Source organism: Echinops telfairi, unplaced genomic scaffold (genome assembly GCF_000313985.2).
Source record: "Echinops telfairi isolate 266 unplaced genomic scaffold, ASM31398v2 ScPeMD7_5;HRSCAF=22, whole genome shotgun sequence".
NCBI lineage: Eukaryota > Metazoa > Chordata > Mammalia > Afrosoricida > Tenrecidae > Echinops > Echinops telfairi.
Genome location: NW_022103901.1, coordinates 44291722 through 44300143, shown reverse-complemented (window position 1 = coordinate 44300143; position 8422 = coordinate 44291722). Strand labels below are relative to the sequence as shown.

The following is an 8422-nucleotide window of genomic DNA, read 5'->3' as shown; positions in this document are numbered from 1 at the left end:
AGTGGAAGACCGCGTCCCTTTGCACTTAACACGATGTTTACTTTTCTCAGGGTCTCCCAGAAGGTTTCCTTCTTTCCTCGGTGTGCAAAATGTGTCCAGCATATTTCTAGCTATACATCTCTACAAAATTTGCTAGAAACCCAGCCCTTTTAATCTGATTGAAAATTATTTAAGTGAAAAAAAAGTGTGCGTTTTCCCCACTACCTATTATTTCTGATCAACTCTTTGCTTTAAGCTTTGGGGACAGTTTCCAGCCACTGTTCGGCCTTTTGGTCTTTGTTCTTCACCAGAATCATCTTGTCTCTCCTTATTTCTAACTTTTGGCCGTATATTCTTGTGATCTTGGAAAGATTCTTTTTCACATTTTGAATTCAAACTTTTGCACTATCAATTCTGCTCTATGCTGTCTTTAGTAAGTCATTTGATTACATTCTATTTGTGCTTCTTCCTTTTCATCCAACTCATCCTTATCCCAACTTGCTTCTGTGAGGTTTCTTGAGTGGCTAATACCTCAGTTCTTGGCTTCACACGTTGAAAGAATTCCTGCCGAAGCCTGTTTTGTAATCCAAGTGGTTTTTTATGAAGGACAGGGTACGTTTCAGGTTTTACAGTCTCTAAGGGGTTCGCAACTGGGCACAAGCCACTTTGTGGAAAAGAGCACCCATGAGTGTGGATCTTGGGTGGGGTGGGTGGATCCCAGGAGGCTAAACACCCAAGAACCCTAGAGGTTAAGAGCATGTCGGTCCATAGGCTGTGGGCCCCGAGAAGGCCTGGAGTGGATGCATGTGGGCCCATGCAGGAAAGGGAGACTATCACCCTCCCCTGCTGCTAGGAGCCGGGTAAGAGAGTGGGGCAAGATAGAGCCTGTGGGCCCCAAGCAGACCCGGAGTGAGCCCTGAGGGGGCATACCCAAGCAGCGTGTGTGCATCCCCACCCCCTAACCTGCCTCTGACCAGGAGCAGGGTAAAAGACAGCCTTCTCACAGCCAGGATATTTCAAGCCTCTGGCTGGAGAGGCATGGTTGATGGGTTGAGCCCACCTGAGTGATGTCATGAGCCTGGGCCTACTTTGGACTGCCCAGGTTTACCTCCCAACTGGCTTGGGGGCTTGAATGTGAGCATGCTCAGTTTGGGGTCTTCATAGGTGTCTAATGGTTACCTGATTTCTTTCCCACCTCCTCTATGGGGGCCTTTGCAGGCATGGGAGGGACAACTCCCTGTCCCTAAATCTAGCTACCTGGACTTCCTTCCCTATGTTCTTATATCTCTTCCATATCATTTTGTAATGGTCTAGGATTGCACTGAAGTTGCTTTTTGAGGTTGACTTCCATTGTTCTTTCAAGGCATGCCTTGGCTCTTTGTTTCCAGGGCTATGCTCTTCATAATTTTTTTTTTCTTCATAATTTTTTAAAAGCAACAAAACTATGGTCCTTATATTATTTTTTCAGTTTGTTCATTCAAATAAGGATGTTACTCAAGTAAGGCATTCAGGAAGAATGGTATACTTCTATTGGAAAGTATCTGGATACTTACTGCATGTAACTGAAAATACTGCTATCCTTAAAAGATTACATTTCATTCTAGGAAACTGTGATAGTTAGGTTTGTTTGTGCCAACATGGCGCCCATAGGAACATGTGGGTGGAGCTTAGCCTGACAATCAGGTCGCAGCTTGCTTATCTCTTTCGGGGGTCTGACTGAGATAAATGACTCTTGGAAGCCTGCTCCTTTCTCTTTCTCCCTGGTTGTTGGCCCAGAGCACTGCCTGAGTTTGCTGTCCTGCCTCTCCACATGTTCTATGCTACCTGTGGACTGTGGTGGACCAAATTGCTATGCCTGCTCTTCTATGCTGTGGTGCTGCCCCACCTTACCATGCCTGCTGTCTGCAAGTGGACTCCTCTTGCCACCACTCCAGACACTGCACCTCCCACCATTCGCATTCCTATACTGTGACCTGCTTCACTACTGGCCTCCGTTTTGTCTCAACATCTCATCTTCCTACTTCCTTCCTTTTATTGACTGGCCAAAGAGTAGTGCAGGGAGAATAAATGGGTCTATCTCACAAAGTTCTCTTATCTGCTTGGAGAACTTTGGTGAGAATGATCCCAAGGCTCTTTATGAATCAGTGGGAAAGAATGCTGTGACTGAGTAATTATATGAGATATCGATATGGGGATGGAACTGGCAGTTTGAATGTCACATGGTTTAGTCCTTTATCCTAATATAAAAATCAATAGAAATGCTTAAAGGGCCCTGCCCTCTTTGAAGCTTATAAAGGACTTCATCCCACATAGTCTAGTGCTATTCAGCAGTGAACTTGCCTTATTATTTATTGCCTTAAGCAATACCACAAAAAACATGCCCAATGCTATTGAATGCATTGCGACTCATGGCAACCATGTAGGGCAGGGTAGAATGGCTCCACAGGGCTTTTAAGGGTATAAATCTTTATAGAAGCAGAGTGCTTCCTGTTTCTCCAATGGCTAATGAGTTTGCATTGTGACTTTGGTCAACAGCCTGATGTTGACCCACCAGAATGCTTCCAGTGCTGCCTGCCCTAGACCAGGGGTGGGGCGCATCCAGCTCTGAAGGGTGTGTGAAGCCCAGGAAATCATCAGCACCAGCGGATATCAGATGATGCACCAAAGAGAAGTAGCTTCAGTCATCACATTAGGGGTGAGTTAATTAAATATTTCACCAAATATAGCAGGCTAATTTTTAAGTTGATAATTTTGTATGCCCCACAAGTGATGTTATAAATAGCCAAATGGTCCTTGGCAGAAAACAGGTTCCCTACCCCTGTCGTAGACGGTAGTGATTTGAAACTGGCTTAACTTCCAGAGATTGGCAAACGAAACCCAGGCCCATGCAACCACCTGTCTAGATGTTAAATAACCCAGACATATATGAGCTGTGTCCGCATAACTTTTCTGACGTGGGCATCGATTGCTAGATCTGGCTCCAATCTGGCTCCAATCCCTTCCCCTCATTCTTCCAGACTTTCCCTATCCAAAGAACCCATGCAGCATTGTTGTTTTGGAAAGCTGATCCTTTCTCACTCCACACAGCAGGTGGCGCTATCACTGCATAACTTTAGACATGACCCATGCCTGCCCACTCTTAGTACTGAAAGTGGTCCCCAAATGAGCATGGGATCTAAGAATGGAGAATCCGTACGTTACATTTTGTATCTGTGCACTTGAAGGAAACTACACTCTTTCCTGAGAATCAGCAGCCTGGGGATCATAGACGGCCCATCTGCCATGGAAGAGAAAGAAGCGGACAGAGAAAGCAGGGGGGGAGAGCCAGGGGCAGAGCCAGAGTTAAGCACTGCTGACATCATTGGAGTTTACTGACCCTGTGACATGAGCTCTTTGGGACTTTGATTATGTAAGTCAATAAATCCGTTGTTAATCTAACGAGTTTGATTGGAATTTGTGTCCTTTATGAGCAAAAGGGTCTTGATAATGTCAGTGGCATTCCTTTCATTAAGTGTTGGAGGTAGTTAAGAGTAAGTTGTTTGTTTCATCATTTAGAAGTATAGGTGGGAGCGGTGATCAATGGGTGTGTTTATTTGTTTACTACCACTACCTTCGAAACGTTCCCAAGTCCCTGATGCAGCCACCCTACCCTCTTCACCCTACACATAAGAGAATGGGAGTCATAGAATAAATGTATGGCTGTTGAGCCCTGCAGGTATACAGTATGTATGGCTGAGAAGGGACTTCTACAGCATGGAATGGCTGTCTGGACACTTTCCTTCCCCCAAAGCCCTGGTGACACTGACAGGTAAGTGCTGGACTGGTGCAGTTCAAATTCACCAGCTGTGAGGCTCTCTTCTTCCATGAAGATTTACAGGCTTGGAAACCGCATAGAGGGCCACTATAAATTGGTATTGACTCAGTGACAGTGGGTTATCCTAGAACTGGGAGTCCCTGGATCTTGAAAAACAGTTAAGTGTTTGAGTCTAACAGAAAGGTTGGTGCTTCAAGTTCACTCCAGTGCACCTCAGAAGAAAGGTCTGGAGATCTATAGTCAGTAAAATGCTGTGGAACCCCGTCTTACTCTGACCACATAGGGAAATTATGAGTCAGAATGCACTCCACTGCAACTGGTGCACGTGCTCCGTTAGTTTGAGCCTCAGGTCTGGGAGAAAGTTGAGTAGTCTCTTGGTGACACAGCCTGTTAAGAGCTTCACGACTTAGAGTGGATGGTAAATCTATGATGAGGTCCCCTTGGATGGGTAGAACGTCTTATCAGAGGAATGAGGGATACTGATGGGAAAAACAATGCAGGAGAGGGGATATGGAGCAAACACATCTGGGCGAACACAAATGCATGTTTGTTTGGTAGGAAAAGACCTCCAGTCGGGGAGAAGAATAACTGAAAATGCTTTGGGGGACCCTGCAGGTGGGGAGTATCTTTGGTGGTATGCATTGAATGGGCCACATTGACCCAGGCTTCTGGGTGCAACCTGGCGACCCGAGTTGGGTGCTGTGGAATGCTGGGACACTGAATCCTGGATCTTCAAGGTGCATGGCATGCTCCAGAGGCTGCATCAGTGAGATCTGATGGAAAATTAGACTGGAATGGAATGCGAGTGTCAATCAACAGGTTTTATTGGAGAATAAGACCCGTGGAGTTTTTCCAGATTAGAAACGAGAACAAAGAAGCAGAATGGGGAGAGGAGGGAAGATAGAATAACCAAGAGTGAGAATGAACAAAGGAGAGAGGTTAAGGGGGTGTGGTAGCCACCTAATCTGGTGTCAATTTAAGGATTAAGAGTGTAGGGGTGGAGTCTAGGCTGTCAATCTGGAGATAGCCAATGAGACTTCTGTGTGGGCATGGCTTTCTCCTGAGAATTTTGGGAAATCTGGTACTTCCTCCTTGGAGGCGGAAGACACCTCTCTCTCTCTGCTACTCCCGGGAAGACATTGCAGAAGACAAGCCACATGGATGCAACCAGACTTCTGAAGCCGAAGAAGCCACAGAGAGACCCCTGCCAGTGCTGAGATGTTTCCAATGACACTGGATCCAAAGACTTTCTACCCACTGGCTTGTGATTGCTCTGCATTTGGCTTCATTGCATGTGTTTTGTGAGTCTGAAGAGGACTTTATAGATTGGTATCGGACATATGGGTTAATATCAAACTTATAGCCTTGGACTGGACTGGGTTGGGATGTTTTCTCAATGTTCAATTGCTCTTGTATGTAAAACTCTTTCTTATACACATATGTGTGTCCATGGATTTGTTTCTCTAGTCTACCCAGACTAACACCGGGGGCAAGAGGAAAAACCAGAGCTGGGTAAGAGAGTGAGACAAAGAAGTACCACACTTACATACCCTCAAGGTGGTAACTAAATATTAACTTTGAGAAAGCACCGTCCATCCTCTTGACTGGGAGGTTTGAATGAGGTGGAGATGACATAAATTCTAACATGCAAGGAAGATTTCTTTGGCTCACACAGGAAGATGTGGGGGCGGATAGAATCATGGGAAGGAGAAGCTCATAATGGTTGGATGCCATTTTATGGTCAGCTGGACCCATCATTTCTGCTTTTTGATAATAGGGAATAGGGCCCAAGGTCTCATCTTCTGTAACTGCTTCCTGGACAGGGGCATTGTAAAACCTATAGCTGTCTTGTCTCGGCATGGTCCAGTGAGCACCTTGGTGGTTGGAACCCAGCCACATACACCTCTGTGTAAGTTTGACTCATGAAGGCATGCATATGTTCCTGCAAAAAAGAAATGAAAACGGTGAAACAGACAAACACAGAAATACACATATTAAACTGAGAGGTTCTAGGAGTGGTAGGATCCATGGGCCCAAGATTTCCAAGAGCAAAAGATATTTTCCCACCTGGGTCCCATTCTCCTTCAGATGGTGTTGGACTTGATCCTTTAGACCTTTTACCTTATGTGTAATTATGCCCAATTGATTCACAAAATAACAACATTCCGCTCCTAGGAAAATACATGTTTGAATTTTTTCTGCAGTCAGCAAATTCAGTACTCACCTATTTTGTTTCATCACGCCTACTAAGGAATTAAACTGGGTTTGTAGTGTTAAAAGAGCATCACCTATTGCCTCCACATGAACGCTAAGGTCTCTTGACAGTTCATCATAAAAATGAGAAACATTTTCATTTTCCCCATTCCAGTTTTCATTTTCCCTCACTCCAGTTCTGGGAGTTAGTTTGTTGTGCTGTTTTCTGGAGTCTGGCTAGATCTATTAGTTTGTAAGGAGTTGTTACTATGCTATTTCCAACAAGGATAGGGGTTACTACCGCTCTTTTGTATCTATTGACAACATTTTGAGGGGATTCAGATTCAGATGTGTATTCCAGTAGGGTGTTTGTCAGGTCCTGTTCATCTAAAAAAGTTATGTCTGGAATGAGGAAGATTGGGGTGTATAATACTGTCAACCCAGTATTCTTTTTTTGGCTACAAAAAAATATATCACATAGGAAAAATATTCCAGGGGAGGCACATGAGTCTTTTTGTTTGATTCAAAGAGAGTTTGACTATAGGAGTCAGTAGAGACATTGTCTGTAGGTCGTAACCCTTCAGGGGCCAGAAAGCATACAGTGTCCTGGTTGGGAATGAGAATTTCAGTAGCTAAAGGCCCGATGGTAAGAGATGCTTTGCTTGTCGTGGCTATGTTAGGTGTCACCCATGAAGATGGAATCAGAGATGTGAGATATTTTCTTTGTCAGAGAGGAAGACATAACCAACACTATGTGGTGAACATTGTTTGGCTAAGAAGTTGGTAGGCAGTGTTAAGGAGAGATAAAATCAATTTCTGGGAGTTAGCTTGCTGTGCTATTTTCCGGAGTCCGGCTAGATCTATTAGTTTGTAAGGAGTTGGGGACCTATTTTGCTCCTTGAGTCTTTTGATGCCCGTTTGGGTTATTTGTACGGAAGGTTCATAGAGCCAACAGGTCTTCTGATCAAATGTTGCGGGACATGTGGTTGGTTTCATATTCGCCCCAAATACGGGTATTCTGCCTGTCCAACACTCTCTCTTTTCTTCTGAGCACCTACACAATCGTGCAGGTTGTACACATCCATCAGGAAAGATTAAATGATATTTAAATCATGACTTTGCCTCGGGCATCCAGGGGGTTTCATGATCGTTATGAGGGCAGAAGGGCATATTTTTTCCACTTACACATACACATGAGAGAGTCATCACATACACACACACACATACACATCAAAGAGTCAAATAGTAACCCAGTATGCACTTACAAGTAGACACTTTTTGGCATCAACTCCAATCTTTTGGTGAAACAGCTCCTAAACTGATGCCAAAACGGAATCGTGTGAGTAGGGCCCAATGAGACCTACGGCACTAAAGGGGTCTCCTGAGACTAGATTAGAACGATAGCTCATGGTGTGGCTTTTATACGTATTAGGGCAAGAGGTAAGCGCTGAGTCCAAGGCAGGTAAACATTGAAAGAAAGTTTGAATAAGTGAGATTTAAGGATGCGATTGGCCTTTTCTGCTTTTCCTGATGACTGAGGGCAGTATGGTATGTGTAATTCCATTATATATTCAGAGCCTGAGCTATGAGCTGAGTTACTTGTGAGATGCTGATAGACCAAAACAAGGAATGATTTCATCTATGTGTTATTCCAGGTTGACTAGAGAAACGAATCCAGGAACATTTATTTGTGTGTAAAGAGAGCTTATATCAAAGAGTAATTGTATATTAGGAAAACATCCCAGCCCAGTCCAGATAAAGTCCATAAATCCAATATTAGCCCCTATTTCTGATGCCAGTCTATAAATTCCTCTTCAGACTCACACAACAGATGCAATAATGCCAAATGCAGGAAGATCACAGACCAGTGGGTGAGTCTAGTGGATCCAGTGGCAGTGGAAGCATATCAGTGCTGGCGTGGGCCTCCATGTGGTTCCTCCAGCTCTAGTGCAGTGACTGTCATCAGCATAGCTCCATGTAGCTTGTCAACAGGAATGTGAAGCCGAGAAAGAGTGTGGTCCTCTTCCAGGAGAAAAAGAGGAAGTTCCCAGAATCCTCTTGGTGGGTGTTACCTTGTGACCTGATTGACAGAGTAGACTCCACCCCCACATTCTATTTATCAAGTTGACATGAAATTATATAACTACCACAATCTATGAGGACCTGGGTAACTTGTTTTGCCCCTTCTGAGGTAGAAGGAAATGTTTCCACCCATTCTGAGAAAGTGTCAACATTGTGACCAGATATTTTACCTTTTTGTGAGGGGCATGTGCATGAAATTGATTTGCCAGTCTTGCCCAGGAATGTGTTCCCTAGTGTGGTGGGTGGGAAATGAGTGGGGATGTATTCCTCCTTGGGATGATGTCACATCGTACATCCCTGTGTGATTTGCTAGAGCAACATGGATAGGTGAGCATGAGAAAAGATGTGTTTTTT

General features: G+C 44.4%; 1 pseudogene; it reads left to right on the top strand.

The window, feature by feature from the left end:
- The first annotated feature begins 3732 nt into the window (after window positions 1-3732).
- LOC101655984 overlaps window positions 3733-8422 on the top strand; it is a 12287-nt pseudogene continuing 7597 nt past the window's right edge.